Below are 21,058 nucleotides of genomic sequence, written 5' to 3'. Positions count from 1 at the left end.
ATTGGAATAGGATTGCAAGACCAGAAATAAACCTTTATATGAATCAATTTATGCTCAATTGGTTTTCATCAAGGGTACATAGACCATTCAATGGAGAAAGAATAGTATTTTCAACAAATGGTGCTGGGACAACTACATAGCCACATGCAAAGTAATTAAGTTGCACAACTTCATCACATTATAAACAAAAATTAATGCAAAGTGGATCTAAGAACAAAATCCAGGAGCTGAAGCTATAAAACTCTTGGAAGAATCCTTAGGTTATACAAAGCTTTCGTAGATATGACATCAAAAGGATAAGCAATCATTGAAAAATAGCCAGCCCCCTGGCACATGGAGGTGAGCCACGACAGCACCTGTCAACAAGGCCTAGATTTTGCTGAAAAGCAGAAAAGCAGTTCCCAGCCCTCTCGGCCAGAGAGTGAAGAGACACTCAGAACCCCAAGGTGATGCAGAAAGAATGAGTAAGATCCAGCCTGGGCAACATGGCAAAACCCTATCTCTACAAAAAAAAAAAAAATTAGTCAGGTGTGATGGTGCACACCTGTAGTCCCAACCACTCAGAAGGCTGAGGTGGAAGCATCACTTGAACCCCAGAGGTTGAAGCTGCACTTAGCCAAGATCATCCCACTGCACTCTAGCCTGAGCAACAGAGCAAGACTCTGTTTCAAAACAAAACCAAAACCAAATGAGATATCACTTCATACTACAGTGATTGCAATTATTACTTTTTTTTATTAAAAAGACAATAACAAGTGTTGACAAGGATGTGAAGAAACTGGAATCTTCATACATTGCAGTTGGGAATGTAAAATGTTGCAACTACGTTAGAAAACAATTTGACAGTTCCTCAAAAGGCTGAACATGGAGTCATCATAAGTCCCATCTATTCCATTTTCAGCTACATACAAAGGGGTGTAAAAATATATGTCCATATTGTAAAATGTTCATTTGTACACAAATGTTTATATCAACGTTATTTATAACAGTCAAATAGTGGAAACAACCTAAATTTCCATTCTCTGATAAATGGATAGATAAAATGTGGCATATTCATACAATGGAGTGCTATTAGGCTATAAAAAGGAATAAAGTACTGCTGCATGTGAGAGCATGGATGAATTTTGAAAACACACTAAGTGAAAGAAGTAATTCACAAAACAATAATGTATGATTCCATTTATATAAAATAACAAAAATCTATTTGTAGAAACAAGAAGGAAATTAGTGACCGTGTAGGTTTCAGGAGTTGGGAAGAAATGAGGAGTAACTCTTAACGGGTGTGGATTTCTTTTTTGGAGTGATCCAATGTTCCAAAATGGAATATTGTTCTTTGATCCATTTTGAGTTAATTTTTGTAATGTGATGATTTTCGCAATTTTTTTCTCTCTACATTTGAAATCATTATATTCAGAAAACATACACTGCACAATTTCCATCATTTTAAATTTATCTGGGTTTGTCTTATCACCTAGACTGTGATCTATACTGGAAAATATTTCTTGTGCACTAGAGAAAAACGTCTATTTCACAACTGTTAAATGGAATGTTTTGCTGAAGTATCTTAGGTCTAGTTCCTTTACAGTTGTCCAAATCTTTTATTATCTTGTTTACAGTTGTTTGCATGGTATATATTTTCTATTCTTTTAGTTTCAGCTAATTGTTTCTGTTGAATTTAAAAGAGTGTTTTCTGTAGACAGCATGTAGTTTTATCTTTATTTTTATTCTCACAATCTCTGCCTTTTGATTACATTTTTTAATCCATTCACAATTAATGTTATTGATATAGTTGGATTCAGGTACACAATTTTACTTTGTTTTCTATATGTCTAATGTCTTTGTTGTTCTGCTGTTTCTCTTTCTTTTACACTGATGAATATTTTCTAGTATAATATTTAATTTCTTTAATCATTCTGCATTTTTTATAGTATTTTTTCATTTGCTCTATGGCTTACTAAATATTTCTGAACATCAAAATCTATTTCACATTTATACTAATTTAATTCCAGTGATATATAAGAGGTTTCTCCTATATAGGTCTATTCCCTCTTCCTCCTTTCTGTGCTATTATTGTTACATACGTCACATTTCTATGCATGACAAACCCAATAACACATTGTTATATTTATTACTTAAGATAATTGTATGTCTTTAAGGAGATAAGAGAGGAAAAAAGATCAAGTATGTTTTTATAGTTTGTTCTATAAACAGAGACTAATCATATTTCTATTTATAATTTCTAATTCTCTTCATCTGTTCCTATGGATTTGTGTTACTATCTGGTGCCATTTCTTTGCCATCATACAGTTTTGCTTCCATCGGCCTCCTTTGTGTGGCTATTGTTGAATATAGTACATTTCTTAATATTACTGGCTTAAAAAATATAATTTTATAGATTGTTTTACAAAATTTTAAAACAGATTATAGAAGGAAGAGAAATATGCCCTTATGATGGTTTTATAGTTACACAACTACCTTGATCAGCATACTTTGTTTCTTCATGTGGATTTGAAATACTGACTCAGGTCACTTGCTTTCCACCTGAAAATTTTCCTTTAGTATTTAAGGTATGCATACTGGCAACAACAAATTCTCTGTTTTTGTTTTCTGGAAATGTTTTCATTTTGCCTTTAATTTTGAAATACAGCATTTAAAACTAGTTTTCTGGACAAAGATTCTTGGTTGACCCCGTTTTTTCTTTCGGCCTACAGTGAAAACTGCCTATATTGTTTCTGACGATAAGGTAGCTGTTAATCATACTGTGGTTCTATTATATGTAACAAAATATTTTTATCTTGTTGTTTTCCAGAATTTGCCTTTATCACCGGTATTTATCATTTTTAACATGATGTGTCTGGATGCAGATATATTTGTGTATATCCAACTTAGAGTTTGTTGAGCTTCTTGTATATGCAGATTAACTTTTAACTAAATTTGAGGAATTTCAGCCATTAGTTTTTCCTTCCTTACATTTTGGTAAAATGCCTCATATTTCTCTTAGGCTCTGTTCATCTTTTTTTCATTTTTTCTTGGTTTTTCGGATTGCATAATTTCTGTTGATTTATATTCAAATTTACTGGTTCTTTCTCTTGCAGTTCTCAAATCTACCCTTGAGCCCTTATACTATATTTTTCCATTTCAGTTATTGTGTGCTCAATGCCAAAATTTCAGTTCGTTAGGGTTTTTTCATAGTTTTTACCCATTGATAGTCTCTACTTGTTAAAATGTTCAATAAGCATTGTCTGCTCATGAACGCTTTTCAAAGAAGACATATACACAGGCAACAAGCATATGAAAACATGCTCAACATCACTAATCATTAGAGAAATGCAACGCAAAGCCACAATGAGATACTATCTCACAGTAATCAGAATGGCTATTATTAAAAACCAAAAAATAACAGATGCTGGCAAGGCTGCAGAAAAAAGGCAATGTTTATACACTACTGGTCAGAATGTAAATCAGTTCAGCCATTGTGGAGAGCAGTTTGGCAATTTCTCGAAGAACTTAAAACAGAAATACAATTTGACCCAGCAATTCCATTATTGGGTATATACAGTCTACTGTGAAGACACATGCATGCGTATGTTCATCAAAGCGCTATTCACAATAGCAAAGACACAGAGTCAACCTAAAGGCCCATCGATGGTAGGCCGGATAAAGAAAATGAGGCATATATCCACTATGAAATACTACACAACCATAAAAAAGAATGAGATCATGTCCTTGGCAGCAACACGAATGGAGCTGGAGGCCATTTTCCTAAGGGAACTGACACAGGAATCGAAAACCAACATTGCACCTTCTCACTTACAAGTAGGAGCTAAACACTGAGTACACATGGACACAAAGAAGGGAAGAACGGCCACTGGAGCCTATTCAAGTGCGGAAGATGAGAGGTGGGTAAAGATTGAAAACTACCTATCAAGTACTATGCTTATGACCTAGGTGACAAAATAATACATACATCAAACCCCAGGACATGCAGTTTATCTTTAGAACAAACCTGTATAAACAAACCTGTACCCCTGAAGCCAAAATAAAAGTTGAAAAAAAAAATCGATGCACAGTTGAACATCACATTCCTCTCACAGGAGGCATTCTATTGCCTCCTGTGTTTCTATAAGTGAATTATACATTTCTGTTTTTTTGCATGTATCATAATCTTTTACTGAAAACTCAACATTTGTGACAATATTTTGTAGTAACTCTGAATATTGATCTCCCGCCTTAACCTGAAGCTTGTTGCTGTTTGCTTTTTAATTTTTGAGTGACTTTGTTGAAATACTTGAGTAAAATCTATTTTCTCCCACAATATGCAGCCTCTGTTGTCATTGCTCAGAGGATGTAGCCTTGGCATGTCCACAGTAAACAGGGATAACAAGGGCTTTAGCAGGATTCATTTTGCCCCTTTCCCTATTTTCTCCGCTAAGTTGTCCACCTCTACTGGTATCACACTGAGATATTAGCTTCCATACATTGCTGGCTTAATGCTCTGTTGTGTCATCAGTGTATAGGGCATAAATTGCTCCACAGTTTAACCTGAGCAAATTCTGACTCCTTCAGAGAGCTAAGCTTGGAGGCCAATCTTCCAAGTTTGTTCCGATCCCAAAAGAGCTATTTTTAATTGTCTCTTTACCAGGTTGTCTTTGGTAAACTTCTAGCTGGTTTGCAGTTTAGTTTGCTCCTCTCTCAGAGAGACTGGCCTCCTCTTAATTACTTATCTCGAATCACCACTGTTTCCAGAGCATCCATAATTTTAAACTTCCCCACACTATGTTCTATTTCAAATAAATTTGGTTTTTTTTTGGAGCGCTTCAGAGTTTTCTACTCTCTACCTGCACAAAATCTCAGTGCTAATGCTAAGAGCAGGGATAGTCACTAAATTCTTTTGGAGTGACACCCCTGTTTTACAATTGGGGCATGAAGCAGAGGTGCTAATTTCTGGTCTTTATGACTTGTGCCTCCTGGCATGGGACCTCCACCCATGCTCCATCTGAGGCAAAGGTAATTGGGGTCCAATGATTCCTAGTCTGCTGCATGTGAGATAGAACTTTTGCTTTATGCATGGGGCTGGTGAAAACAAGATTCAAATCTCTTGGAACTTTTGCTTTATCAAGGGGCTTAATGAAAACAAGATTCAGGCCTGAAAAATAGAGCTCTAGCAACATGGAGTTGGGAACTGGGGAGGATAAGAAACGTTAGCAGCTTTCTTCCCCCAAAGACACATACTATAGTTCTTGACTAGAACCTAGACATAGAAAGAGCTCTATGTTCTTGGCTCCATCCATTCAGAGTAGAGCTTCTGTCACACTAAACTGAGAGGTGGTGAAAGGAGTGGGTGGTTGTTCCAATACAACAGACTTACCATTTCTACTGGCTTTAATAGATTTTATTTGAATGACTATGAGTTCGTTTGCTGTATGCCCTTAAGACAATTTCTTGAAACTTGGAAACATTTTTAACATGTAAGTTTCATCAACTATGATTATTTCACTAAGGAACAGGTTTATGGAATTCTTCACAGCATCATTCTGAAAGTTATCTAGTCATCACAAAATTTTTAATGCAAGTAGAATTATTTACAAGTTTGCCACATTGTTCACAATACCTTAGAAGAAGCCCATAGATAAAATTTTCAAATAAAATCTTCCAACGGAGATAGTGAAAACCTTTTTTATAAAATAATTTTGTGAAATCTTCTAATTGACGTGAGTCTTCATATTATTTCAGTTTACAAAATGTTTGCTATATTATAACTGACTGAGCAAATATTAGAACAACATGCTCATTCTGGACATTAGGTTTTAGCAAGTGTCTTACTCCTTTTTTGCCGCTGTAACAAAATATCTGGATAATTTATAAACAACAGAAACTTTTTTATCAAGGTTCTGGAGGCTGAGAGGCCCAAGGTCAAGGTGGTGGCACGTTTGGTCTCTATGAGGACTCTCTGCTTCCAAGATGGTGCCTTGTTACTGTGCCATCTAGAGGAGATAAATTCTGTGCCCTCACATAGAAGAAGGCAGAAGGGCAAAAGGGCAAAATAGACCAAACTCTGTGTGAAGCCTCTGAGGCCTTAATCTTATTCATATTCAACATGGATTTTGGAGGGATACAAACAAGCCATAGCAGCAGTATATACTTTTTTGCCTTGTAAACAAATAAGAATAATATTGATCATCATTCATCTCATTAAAAGACAATTTTTCAATATAATTATACTTTGATGTGCCATAATTATCAATATTTGTAATGTAGTTATGTTGTTTTAATAAATTAAATGCCAGTGATAATTGTAACAAAAACTCAGTCCTAAAGGCATGTGTTAAGAAAGTCGGTTAAAGAACATAAGTCTCCATAATACGGAAACTTCATACAACAAAAATTTAAATCTATACATATTTTTGTTATATCAATGTTAATAGGTGATCAATAAACTCAAGCATAAATATATTAGGTTAGGGTAAAAATATGTGAAGAAAGTTAAACAGTAATAGCTTTATTTTTACTTTTCTTTTAAGTTCAGGGGCACATGTGCACGTTTCTTTTATAGGTAAACTTGTACCATGGGGGTTTGTTGTACAGATTGTTTCATCACCCAAGTATTAAGCCTAGTACCCATTAGTTATTGTTCCTGATCCTCTCCCTCCTTCCATCCTCCACCCTCTGGTAGGCCCCAGTGTGTGTTGTTGCCCTTTATGTGTCCATTCATTTTCATCTTTAGCTCCCTCTTGTAAGTTAGAACATGCACCATTTGATTTTCTGCAGTAGTTTGCTAAGGATAATGGCCTCCAGCTCCATCCATGTCCCTTCAAAGGATAGGATCTCATTCTTTTTAAAGGCTACATGTATTCCATTGCATATATGTATTAAGACCATATTTTGTTTATCCAGTCTATCATTGTTGGGCATGTCGCTTGATCCCATGTCTTTGCTCTTGTGAATAGTTTATGGCTATCGTTTTAAGATAAAGAAAAATTTCCTTAAATAAAGAATTGTTTGCTTAAGCATTTTTTACCTTTTTAAAACTGTGAAATGTAACACATACACAGAAAAGTATGAAAATTATAAAACATATAATATAATGAATATCACAAATTCAACACCTAAGTCATGTTATAATAGCCTCCTAAACATCCTCTTCAGTTCACACAACTTTCCTTTCCCATACTCACAACAGGTACCTTCAACCTAACCTATTGAAATCATTTTTTGTTTTTTCTTCTTATCTCCCTACTAAGTGTGCATCCCTAAACATAAAGTTTAATTTTGTTTGTTTTTGAACGTTTTATAAATAGAATTAAGCAGTATCTATTCTTTCTTGCCTTCTTTAATTTAATATTTTATCTGTTAAATACCTCCTTACTCACCTGTTTCTCCTATTTTCGTCACTGTCTAGTATTGAAGGAATGTACCACACTTTATTTATGCATTCCACTTTTGTTGCACATTTGACTGTTTCTACCCTTTAGCCATTACAAACAATGCTGTTATGTGCATTCTTGTATTTAATACATGTACCCAGATGTACATGGTAATGGATTTCATTAGGATATATGCTTCAAAAGTGGAATTGCTTGGTCCTAAGTTATACATAATTTTAACTGGACAAGATAATGGTAGACTGTTTTCCAAAGTGCTTGTATCCGTTTACATATCCTCCTAAAGTGCACAGAAATTCCTAATGTTCTTTGTCTTCACCAACAATTGGTAGAATTTTTAATATTTGCCAATATAATGGGTATATCATATCTCAAAGTGCTTTCCATTGGATTTTCCTAACTATTAATAAGATTGATCATCTTGTTTATTTACATTTGAGTTTCTTCCTTTTCCAATGCCTGTTTATGCTTTCTGCTTGTTGTTCTATGACAGCGGTTCTCAAGTAGAGACATTTTTACTCCCTACCTACTATGAAATATTTGACAACGGCTGGATATATTTTTGGTTGTTAAAACAAGGAAGGTTCTAGTAGTATCTAGTAGGTAGAGGCTAAAGGTGCTGCTAAACAATCTACAGTAGATAAGAGAGACTCCAACAAAGAACTATCCAGTCCAAAATCTCAATAGTGGTGAAACAGAGAAACCTATTCATTAGGTCCTCAGACCTTTCTTGTTTATTCATATTCATATATTGAGTTCAGGTCTTTCCTTGGAGTCACATAAGCACACATGCTGCAAATATCCTCTTATTTGTTGGTTTATCTTTTTATCTTTTATATGATGTTTTTGATAAATACAAATTTTAATTTTAGTGCAGCCAGATTTATTCATATTCTCTGAAATGATCAATATTTTGTGTCCTTATTGTATTTTGAAGTCTTTAAATATTGGCCTTTTACACTTTGATCAAGAATTTACCTAGAATTGATTTTTATCTATTGTGTGAAAGAGAAGTCTATTTTTCCCTCATTAAGTGAAAAGACCACCCATTGCTCATCCATGCTACCTGTTACAAATCAAGTGTCCAGTCTGTTTCTGTGGTGTAGTGGTTATCACGTTCTCCTAACAAATCAAGTGACCATCTATGGAAAGGGCTGTTTCAGCTACTCTGTTCCATTTACCAATCTGTCTAGCCCGTGGCTAATACTACACTGTCCTAATCTCTAGCACTTCATAGGCCTTGATATGTGGTTGAACAAGTCCTATAATTTTGGTATTCTTCAACCATGTCTTGACTTTTTCCGGCTCTTTGCACTTCCATATACATCTCAGAATCTGTTGAATTTTCATTAAGATTATCGTTCTTGTATTTTTACAGTAGATGATAAGTATCAAATAATTATAAGATGTCATTAGATAAATTCATAATAAGAATGAGAAAACTTTTATCTTTAAAGTCAGTATTGAAAAAATGTTGAAAATTACACCCTTTGCAACTATTTAAACTTATCATTTGAAAGTTTAATGAAAAACGTCTTAGTGGATATTTCATCACAAATAAAGACCATTGTCCATCACACCTTTCTATTACATGTGTTTAAATACACATCAGAGGGAGAAAGAGATACGATGGGAAAGAGCACATTTAGTTAACAGAAACTACCCAATTAGAAATATGGAATAAATCATTCAAGTAACCAAGTAATGCAGTAAAACTTCAGACACTGGTAAGTTTACCTCTCTGCAATGATTGAAACAAAAATGTGCTGAATTTGACAGATATTATTATATCTTTGTTAATTAGAGTAACTTTCCTATGAGATCACAAATACCAATGGTCTTTGCATTTTAAGAAACTACTATAATGCACTTTCCATGAATTTATACATAGATAATTTTTGTCACCTTGATTTTTCTACCCAAAGCATAGCTTCATGTCACTAAGATCAACTTTGATGTGATCACATGTATTTCATATAACTCTTTTGAAAACTATATTTTTAACAAATATTGTATAGTAATTATTATTTTGGCTTGTTCTTTAACATATATTTTTGCTCTCATTTTAGGTCAAGTATATCAGGGCATTTTTTAGGGAATCACCTTTTTCCCATTTTCAATCTACTTAATGTGAGTAACGATGACCCCCAGGACCCAAAGATTAGCTAATCCCCCAGCCTGAAAAACTATTAAGGATGAGCATGATTTCTACATCGTTAGATGAGATTCAATACTCAGGCTTTAGCTGAATAAGAAAGACTTATTTCTTCTGATGTTAATTGAGAATGATGATGCTAATGAAAAGACTGATTACTCACTCTTTGCCAAGAATTCTAAACTATTGAGTATTTATCTGTTAAACGTCTAAAACCCAGTGACAGATACTATTACTATCTCTACCATACAGATGAAGAAATTGGCCCACAGAGATATTAAGTTGTCCATGTTTATAGTGGCAAATATGTGGTAGGTTGATGTTTCAAGCTAATCTGAGCTAGAGCTACTATTCTTAATCTAAGCCTATTCTGCTCCAAAATCTAGGTCTGAGCTTCTGGAGTAACTGCAGTATATAGAGAAGGACAACTGGCTAAGAGCCAAGAGTTGGTGAAGGAAATATGGATCCAGCCAGGTCTGAGGTCAGCTCTGTCCCTAATCTCTTCAATTATATTAGCCAAGAATTCCAGTTTTCCCATGAATAAAATTGAGTTGGGTTTCTCTCCTTAAAACCAGTAATGTACTGGAGTGGGCTCAGATAAGCATGTGAGAACTGAGAAATTTTCAGGAATTTTGCAAGTGTACTGATGTCACATTTATAGCTTGAAATTGGCTATAGAGAAACTATTTGCTTTACGCTAATTGTCAAATGTGAAAAACCAGAGCGATTTTGTTTTGGATTTTTTCCAGTTGGTTTTTCTGGGGGAGGGGAGCGAGGTGGGGGAAAAGAGCCAGTTGTTAAAACATTTAGCACTACTCCATCGTTTATGACCAAGACAGTCTCTACAAGAACTTACAATAGACTATCATATCACATCAGATCATGCCAGGGCATTTCATTCATGAACATCTACTTTACACGCTTTCTCAATTTTCAAAACAAATTCTGTTTTTTGAAAACAGATGTCATCAACATTATCATCATAATGCAGTATTTCCTACTCCTATAAATACTTCCATAGCTAGAACACACATGCAATACAAAACAAGTAGGTTAAAAGAAACTTTTGTATAAACAAATTATTTATAACCAAACAAGTTGTTTTTATTTAGATTCACTAGGAATTGGGCACTGTCCTTCTCTTGTCCTTCAAAGAGTACAAGAAATGCTAACTTTTGTAAAATTCACAGAGCGGAGGTTCTTCACAAAGCATTTTTCTTCCCCTTTCACTAGTTCTTTAAGGGCACCCGCATGGAATTGTTTGCTTAGGGCATTAGGGCAAATCTATACAATGCTTGCGTAGATTTTACAATAGCTAATTGATCTTTGTAGTATTTTTGCAAAAAAAAAATATTTTAATCTAAACGTAATTAGGAGGAAACAAATGAACAAATCACCTTAGAAGATATCCTACAAAACAACTGGCTTGAACTCTTAAAATTTGTATGACATGGGGCAGGTGCAGTGGTTCATGCCTGTAATCCTAGCACTTTAGGAGGCCAAGGTGAGAGAATTGCTTGATCCCAGGAGTTTGAGACCAGCCTAGATAACATGGTGAGATCCCATCTCTACCCAAAATTACAAAATTAGTTGGTCATTGTGGCATGAGCCTGTGGTCCCAGTTACTCAGGAGGCTGAGGTGAGAGGGTCACTTGGGCCCAGGATGTCAAGGATGCAGTAAGCTGTGTTCACACCACTGCACTCCAGCCTGGGCAACAGAGCAAGATTCTGTCTCTAAAAAGACACATGTATATGACAAGGAAGGAAATATATCCTGGTGAAAGTTTTAAAGAGATATAAGATTTTTAAAAAGAGATTAAATAGAGACATGACAACCAATTGCAATGAATGATGCTTAATTGGAAATTGGATGAGAAAAAAAAACCAACAATTTTACGGCTGTTGTACCCAACGTTTGGTCCCAAGAACCTACAAGTAGGTTATACTGAATTAGACTACAATTAAACAAGATATACCGAATTAGACTACAATTTAAACAAGATTGTCAGGTGATTTCTGTGCATACTACATTTTGTGGAAACATTGCTATTACAAGCATTATCAGACAAGTAGAAAATTTTGATATAGACTGAATATTAGACATTGTTGATTCTATCAATTCTATCAACATTGATAGAATTCTCTATATATGATAGTCATGTGTGATTATATCGGAGAATGCCCTTGAACTTAGAAGGTACATGCTGAAGTATTTAGCAATGAAGTGTGAAAATATTGGCAACTAACTCCCAAATGGTTCCAAAAAACAAAAATAAAGAAATACGTGTTTGTACATTTTATGCAGATATATAAATACAATCAAGGAAAAAGAGAAAGTAAATGTGACAAAATGTTAATTGGTGAATATAGGTGAAGAACGCATGGCTGTTCACTGAACTATTCTTGTAAATTAAAGAATAGTAAACTATCTTGTAAGTTAAAAAATGTCTCAGAAAGTTGGGGAGGAAACAAAAGTATAATGAAGCATCAGTTTCACTGGTGGTCTAAGTGGTGACTGAGAACTGTTTTGGTTTTTGGTGGTTGTTGTTTTAAGCTCACCAGTTAATTCTAATGTGGAGCCAGAATCGAGAGCATGGGGCTGAGACAAACATCAGATGGGGTACCTGGGCTTCTGAGCTTCATGTAATGTAAGGGAACATGTTTCAGAAAAGAGGGAAATATATATTGAGAAAGAGAAAAGAAACCTTATTTAATGGAAGTACACATAACTCAGAAGTGCTATAATATCTCACTCTATACTGTAAATTAAAAGGGAAAGGGAGTCTTCTACTAAATATGAAGAACTTTAATAGCTTTGAAAAGAAGTCTATGGGGTAGGATGGGATAGAATTAGCCCCTCAGAGGGCAGAAGCCAGATCAGGAGGTCTGATGCATGGTCATTCAAATGACAAAAAGCACTGGAGTACACTTTAAATGTCATGTCTAATTTTTTTGTGAGACACTTTTAGAGTCAGACAGAACTATGTTTAAAGTCAGAAACTGCCACTTATGAGAAGTTTTATATTGCCTAAGATATTTGGCCTCTACACCTCATTTTCTTTATCTGTAAAGCCAGGAGACTATACCTATTTGGCCAGTTTTTATGATGATTAAATAAAATTAGGCATGAAAAGTGCTCAGTATAGCACTGCCATATGGAGCACGCTTAACAGATTATTCTAGCCCTAACACTGGGTATGTGATTTTCTGATTTCTTATAACTCCACTTCGTTTTTTAAAAGCCATAATGAAACTGCAAGTTTACACGGTCCTATAAAGCAAGTTGTGGAGGTCTTAAACATGACTGACAAATGTTAAGCCTGAAGAACGAATATTTGAGTTCTTGCTTTTATTTTTTTGTAGGTTTGGATACTCTTTGGTCCTTGGATGAGAATGGATGCAGTATGTAGTAAGGATAAAGAATCTCCCAACCAACACAAATTATCCCAGGGGCTACCATTCGGTGTGCTGTGGCATTTCCTTAAGCCCTCTCTTTCTTCCCCAGAGAGGAAAGAACTAAGTTGAAGAACTTTTACCCTTATAACCATTATAAATTGTCTTCTTCTTTTCTGAAATATACACACACGCAAATTAGCCTGTGTGTACTGACTCAAATATTCAAGTAAAATATTTATTAAACTATTTAAAAACAATTTATTAGCAAGTGGCTTTTCAAGACTTCACATAAAAGGCAGGTCATAAATACATAGGCTAGACATTCTAAAGAAAGCTGACCAAAGTTTCGTTTAAAGTGGCCAAATCAGTTGTCAAAGGCATCACTGGACACTGACTGAGAATAAATAATTATCAAATGATTCCATTCAATTGTGCACTACAGAATAAAATGGCAACTAGCCAAGAAAAGATGAGCAATTTCCATGTTCGAGCTAGCTACTGTGTTTGGAACAAAATTTTCTTCAGCAAATTTAAGAACAAATAAAAAACAGTTTGTCTAAGAGAGTACACTAACCTCTAATGTATACCATAGGAGAAAGAATAAGTGCCTACCAGGCTTGCAAAGAAAACACGAATTGTACTCAGAAAATGTCTAGGGAATTCTCATGGTAAATATTAACAAAATTATGTTTTCTTAGCATTCTCAATTGGTTTAGCAGCTGTTGGCTTTTAAACTTAGAGATAATAACCAGAGTGATTATGTTGTCTTTTAAAATTCCATGGTTTATAAACATGTAAATAAAATATCTTTTAAAAGAGTCCAAAACCTTTCAAAATTCACTAGCAGGTTGAAGTTTAAATTGCAAAAAGAATAACCGGCAGTTTTATACCCCCAGACAAAAAGAGTAGGACTCCTGATAATTGTACTTAGTGCTTAAAGATAACATACAATGGCAAATCATCTAATAAGAAATTGCTTTTGGCAAGTGCCTCATACTGGAAGAGGACAGCTGGTGATTTAGATAGCACTGCTGTGGCTCCAACTCACCTATTTAATATCGACTATGTGACAGGTCTCAATTCATCAAGCAGAAGCTCTGGAAAGTTTCACGGGTTGCACATTTAAATACATAAATTTTGTCATATTTTAACCCAGAATAAAATTACACACATTGTACAATGCTCTGTATGAACCTATACTTAGCCAGTTACAGTTTGCTATGAATGGTTTGTAATAATACCACCCTGCATTTATCAATTAATCATATGCATTTACTGACATTCATAAAGGTGGATATTCATGAAGGTATTACTTATAAATTAGTCTTTGTCTAAGGTGTAAAGATTTAGGACCTCAGTTTTGGTTAACCTGGGCTTTGGTAGATAGATATTCCTGGAAATATTGTAGGAAATATCAGGTCTAGCAGGAATCAAATTATACCTTCTGAGGTATTGAAATATTTGCAAATAAAGAGGCTATGCAGTAGTTCAATGCCTATTTCAACTGAACTTGTTAGTTTATCTACAGTCTGCTAATTGAATCCTTTTCCCTAGAGTACAGAAATGTGTCAGGCAGAGGGAAAGCAGTTACAGATTTAACACAAATAAATGCTGTTCAGGGATTCCTGGGGTAGAACTGGCCACTATATGAGAGACAGTACTATGTGGTTGTGTTAGGTGTTTGAGATATATCAGTGAACAAAATACTTTTGCTCTTATGGAACTTTCATTCTATAGGGAGGAATTAGACAACAAACAATATATATATTAAACAAGTAAATTATATTGTATCTGAGCAATCATTGGGAGTATGGCAATAAGAAAGTCGAACAAGGCAAGGAAGTTTGGAAGTGTGTAAGGCATGCACGGGAAGGCTGACTACATTTCAAATACAGTGTTCAGAATAGTCTTGTGTAGAACATAATCTTTTAACAAGGCTGTGAAGAAATACGCTAACATGTGCCAGGAAAAGCAAGTATACAGTGTGATTGGAGTAGAGCAAGCAAGTATATGGGTGTGTGATATAGTTTGACTGTTTCCCCACCCAAATCTCATCTTGAATTGTAACTCCCCAAATTCCCACATATCATAGGAGGAACCAGGTGGGAGGTAATTGAATCATGGGGGCGAGTCTTTCCCATGCTGTTCTCATGATAGTGAATGAATCTCATGAGATCTCATGGTTTTAAAAATGGGAGTTTCCCTGCACAAGCTCTCTCTCTCTCTCTGCCTGCTGCTATACATGTAAGATGTGACTTGCTCCTCCTTGCCTTCCACCATGATTGTGAGGCTTCCCCAGCCATATGGAACTGTAAGTCCACTAAACCTCTTTCTTTTGTAAATTGCCCCGTCTCAAATATGTCTTTATCAGCGGCATAAAAATGGACTAATACAGTAAATTGGTACCAGTAGAGTGGAGCACTGCTGGAAAGATACCTGAAAATTTGGAAGCAACTTTGGAACTGGGTAATAGGCAGAGGTTGGGACAGTTTGCAGGGCTTAGAAGACAAAAAAAGTGGGAAAGCTGGAACCTCCTCGATACTTGTTGAATGGCTTTGACCAAAATGCTGATAATGATACGGACAAGGAAATCCAGGCTGAGGTGGTCTCAGATGGAGATGAATAACTTCTTGGGAACTGGAGCAAAGGTGACTCTTACTACGTTTTAGCAAAGAGACTGGCAGCACTTTGCCCCTTCCCTACAGATTTGTGGAACTTTGAGAGAGATGATTTAAGGTATCTGGCAGAAGAAATTTCTAAGCAGCAAAACATTCAACATGTAACTTGGGTGCTGTTAAAGGCATTCAGTTCTAAAAGGGAAACAGAGCATAAAAGTTTGGAAAATGTGCAGCCTGACAATGCAATACAATAGAAAATCCTATTTTCTGAGGAAAAATTAAAGCTGGCTACAGAAATTTGCATAATTAACAAGGAGCCAAATATTAATCCCCAAGATAATGGGGAAAATGTCTCCCGTTTATGTCAGATACATTCACAGCAGCATCTCCTAACACAGGCCCAGAGACCAAGCAGGAAAAAATGGTTTCATGGGCTGGGCCCAGGGTCCCCATACTGTGTGCAGCCTTTGGACTTGGTGTCCTGTGTCCCAGCCACTCCAGCCATGGCTGAAAGGGGCCAAGGTACAGCTCAGGCTGTGGCTTCAGAGGGTGCAAGCCCCAAGCCTTGGCAGATTCCACATGGTGTTGAGATTGCAAAAGCACAGAAGTCAAGAGTTGGGATTTGGGAACCTCCACCTAGATTGCAGACTTAGAATTCATGCCTGTAATCCTAGCACTTTGGAAGGATGTATGAAAATGCCTGGATGCCCAGGCAAAAGTTTGTTGAAGGGGCATTTCATGAAAAATCTCTGCTAGGGCAATGCGAAAGGGAAATATGAGGGTAGAGCCACCACACAAAGTCCCTTCAGGAGCACCACTTAGTGGAGCTGTGAGAACAGGGCCACTGTCCTCTAGACCCCAGAATGGTAGATTCACTGTCAGCTTGCACCATGTGCCTGGAAAAGCCACAGACACTGAACACCAGCCCAAGAAAGCAGCCAGGAGTGGGCTCTGTACCTTGCACAGCCACATGAGGGGAGCAGTCCAAGACCATGGGAACCCATCTTTCGCATACACGTGATCTGGATGTGAGACATGGAGTCAGAGGTGACCGTTTTGGAGCTTTAAGATTTGTCCACCCTGCTGGATTTTGGATTTGCATGGGGCCCGTAGCCCCTTTGTTTTGGCCAACTTCTCCCACAATTCAAGATGAGATATGGGTGGAGACACAGCCAAACCATATCATTCCACCCCAGCCCCTCCTGAATCTCATGTCCTCACATTTAAAACCAATGACGCCTTCCCAAAAGACCCCAAAGCCATCCCACTTGGAATGGCTGCATTTACCCAATGCCTGTACCCCATTGTATCTAGGAAGTAACTAACATGCTTTTGATTTTACAAGATCATAGATGGAAGGAACTTGCCTTGTCTCAGATGAGACTTTGGACTGTGGACTTTTGAGTTAATGATAAAATGAGTCCCCTTTAGGGGACTGTTGGGAAGGCATTATTGGTTTTAAATGTGAGGACATGAGATTCAGGAGGGGCCAGGGGTTCAATGATATGGTTTGGCTGTGTCTCCACCCACATCTCATCTTGAATTGCAACTCCCACAATGCCCACATGTTGTGGGAGGAACTCAATGGGAGGTAATTTGATCATGGGTATAGTTCCACATGGAACTATAAATCTATTAATATAGTTCCATGCGGAACTATAAGTCTATTAATCTTCTTTCTTTTGTAAATTGCCCAGTCTCGGGCATGTCTTTATCAGCAGTGTAAAAGTGGACCAGTACAGTGTGGTAGAAAAATGCAGAGAGCTTACAGGGCACCAGATCAAATAGAGTCTCTCATTATATTTGGGAATCACTGACATGTGGAACATATTCAAAATCATAAGGCTAGATGAGACCACCAAGAAAGTAAACAGAGGAAAAAAAAAAACAAGAACTAACTCCTAAAACATTGCACATGTAAGAGGTTGGGGAAAAGAAGACAAACAATTCAGGGAGATTGATAACACAGCATTAGGAAGGTAGAAGAAAAAGAGAACAAGGTTGAAACGAAAAAAAATGTTAAAGGCAGCTAGAGAGAAGGGTAGGTCACCTACAAAGGGCAGTCCATCAGGCTAACAGTGAACCTTTCAGAAGAAATTCCACAAGCCAGAAGAGATTGGAAGCCTACCTTCAGCTTTCTTAAAGAAAAAATATTTCCTGGGGAGTTGGGGAGGGATAACATGAGGAGAAATGCCAGATATAGGTGATGGGGAGGAAGGTAGCAAACCACACTGCTATGTGTGTACCTATGCAACAATCTTACATGTTCTTCACATGTACCCCAAAACCTAAAATGCAATTTAAAAAAAAAAAAAGAAAGAAATAATATTTCCAACCAAAAATTTCACATCCAGGTAAACTAAGTTGCATAAGTGAAGGATAAATAAGATCCTTTACAGATAAGCAAATGCTGAGGGATTTTTTTTTTTCTTTTACCACCAGACATGCCTTACAAGAGGTCCTGAAAGATACACTAAATATGGAAAGGAAAGACAGTTACCAGTCACTACAAAAACACACTTACAAATGCAGACCAGTGACACTATAAAGCAACCACACAAAGAAGTCTGCATAATAACCAGCTAAGAACAGGATGACAGGATCAAATCCATACATATCAATCTAATCTTGAATGTAAAGTTGCTAAATGCCCCAATTAAAAGCCACAGAGTAGCAAGCTGGATAAAGAAACAAGATCCACTAGTATGCTGCCTTCAAGACACCCATTGCACATGTTATACAATGATACCCATAGGCTCAAAATAAAAAAATTGAAAAAAGTTTACCAAGCACATGGAAAACAGAAAATATCAGGGGTTGCAATCCTAATTTCATACCAAGCAGCTTTCAAACCAACAAGATTTAAAAAAATAAACACATTATACAATGGTAAATGGTTCAATTCAACAAGAGGACCTAACTATCCTAAATGTATACACATCCAACACAGGTGCACTCAGATACATAAAATAAGTTCTTAGAGACCTACAAAGAGACTTACATTCCCATACTATAATAGTGGGAGACTTCAACACCCCACTGACAGTATTAGACAGTTTGTCAAAGCAGAAAAGCAAAGATATTCAGGACCTAAACTCAAAACTTGACCAAATGGACTTAATAAACGTCTATAGAACTCTCCACCCCAAAACAACATAATATCCATTCTTCTCATTATCATATGACACATACTTCAAACTGACCATACAATTGGACATAAAACAATACTCGGCAAATTTCAAAAAAATGAAATCATAAACAACCATGTCCTCAGACCACAGCACAATGAAAATAGAAATTAATACTAAGAAAATCACACACTACCATACAATTACATGGAAATTAAACAACCTGCTCCTGAATGGCTTTTGGGTAAACACTGAAATTAAGGCAGAAATCAAGAAATCCTTTGAAACTTATGAGAAAAGATACAACATACCAGACTCTCTGAGACACAGCTAATTCAATGTTAAGAGGAACGTTTATAGCACTAAATGCCTGCATCAAAACAAAAATCTCAAATTAACAACTTAACATCACAACTACAAGAACTAGAGAAGCAAGAGAAAACCAACTCTAAAGCTAGCAGAAGACAAGAAATTACCCAAATCAGAGCTGAACTGAAGGAAATTGAGACACAAAAAGCCATACAGAAGACTGGCAAATCCAGGAGTTGATTTTTTGAAACAAATTAATAAGAAAAAGAGACTGCTACCTAGACTAACAAAGACAAAAGAAAAGAGAAGATCCAAGTAAACACAATTAGAAATGACAAAGGGAGGCCGGATGCAATGGCTCACACCTGTAATCCCAGCACTTTGGGAGGCCCAGGCAGGTGGATCACTTGAGGTCAGGAGTTTGAGACAAGCCTGGCCAACATGGCAAAACCCTATCTCTACTAAAAATGCAAAATTTCACTGTGCATGGTGGTACATGCCTGTAATCCCAGCTACTTAGGATGCTGAAGCAGGAGAATCACTTGAACCCTAGAGGTGGAGCTTGCAGTGAGCCAAGATTGTGCCACTGCACTCCAGCCTGGGGGACAGATCTGTCTCAAAATAAATTTTTTAAAAAATGACAAAGGAGACATTACCACTGACCCTACAGAAACACAAAAACTATCAGACATTACTATAAACACCTCTATGCATACAAACTAGAAAATTTAGAAGAAATGAATATATTCCTAAACACATACAACCTCCCAAGACTAAACGAGGAAGAAACTGAATCCCTGAAGAGACCAATACTGTGTTCTGTAACTGTATAAGTAAGAAAAAAACCTACCAACCAAAAAAAGCTCAGGGCAAGACAGACTCACAGCTGAGTTATGCCAGATGTAGAAAGAAGAGCTGGTGCCATTCCTACTGAGACTATTTCAAAAAATTGAGGAGGACAGACTCATCCCTAACTCATTCTAGGAGACCAGCATCATCCTGAAACCAAAATGTGACAGAAACAAAACCAAAAAAGAAAATTTCAGGCCAATATCCACCATGAACACAGATCAGCACCACAACAAAAAGCTAATCCATCATGATAAAGTATGTTTTATCCCTGGGATGCAAGTTTGGTTCAAGGTACACAAATCAATAAACGTGACTGATTACATAAACAGAACTAAAAATAAAAAAAAAAAAAACACATTATTATCTCAATAGATGCAGAAAAGGTTTTTAATAAAATTCAACATCCCTTCATGTTAAAAATACTCAATAAACTAGGAATTGAAGAAATATACTTCAAAGTAATAAGAGCCATCTATAAAAATCCCACAGCCTACATCAGACTGAATAAGCAAAAGCTGGAAACAATCCCCTTGAAAAATGGAAGACAAGTGTACCCTCTCTTACTGCTCCTACTCAACATACTATTGAAAGTCCTGGCCAGAGGAACCAGGCAAGAGAAAAAAATAAAAGGCATCTAAATAGGAATCCAGGAAGTCAAATTACCCTTGCTTGCAGATGACATAATTCTTCATCTAGAAAACCTCATAGTCTCTGCTCAAAAGTTCTTTGATCTGATAAACAACTTCAGCAAAGTTTCGGGATACAAAATTAACATATAAATATCAGTAGCTTTCCTATACACCAACAATATCCAAGCCAAGAGTCAAATCAAGAATGCAATCCCATTAATAATTACCACAAAAAGAATTATATACCTAGGAATACAGCTAACCAGAGAGGCAAATGATGTCTACAATGAGAATTACAAAACACTGCCTAAAGAAATCAGAAATGATGCAAACAAATGGAAAAACATTCCTTGCTCATAGATAGGAAGAATGAACATCATTAAAATGGCAATGCTACTCAAAGAAATTCACAGATTCAATTCTATTTCTATCAAACTACCAATGACATTCTTCACAGAATTAGAAAAAAGCTATTTTAAAATTGACGTGGAACCTAAAAGGAGCCCAAATTGCCAAGGCAATGTTAAGCAAAAAGAACAAAGAAGGAGGCATCATGTTACCCAACTTCAAACTATACTATATGACTACA

At 36.2% G+C, this 21,058-nt stretch overlaps 1 protein-coding gene across 1 annotated transcript in view; it reads right to left on the bottom strand.

The window, feature by feature from the left end:
* LOC135275256 (uncharacterized) overlaps positions 1 to 21,058 on the bottom strand; it is a 95,078-nt gene that overhangs the window by 70,104 nt on the left and 3,916 nt on the right. The window lies entirely within an intron of this gene.

This window comes from Aotus nancymaae, unplaced genomic scaffold, assembly GCF_030222135.1.
Source record: "Aotus nancymaae isolate 86718 unplaced genomic scaffold, 86718_ANA_hifiasm-v0.15.2.pri h1tg000016l, whole genome shotgun sequence".
Taxonomy (NCBI): Eukaryota; Metazoa; Chordata; class Mammalia; order Primates; family Aotidae; genus Aotus; species Aotus nancymaae.
Note: the sequence above shows the minus strand (reverse complement) of the source record. Positions and strands in the feature narration are given on the sequence as shown.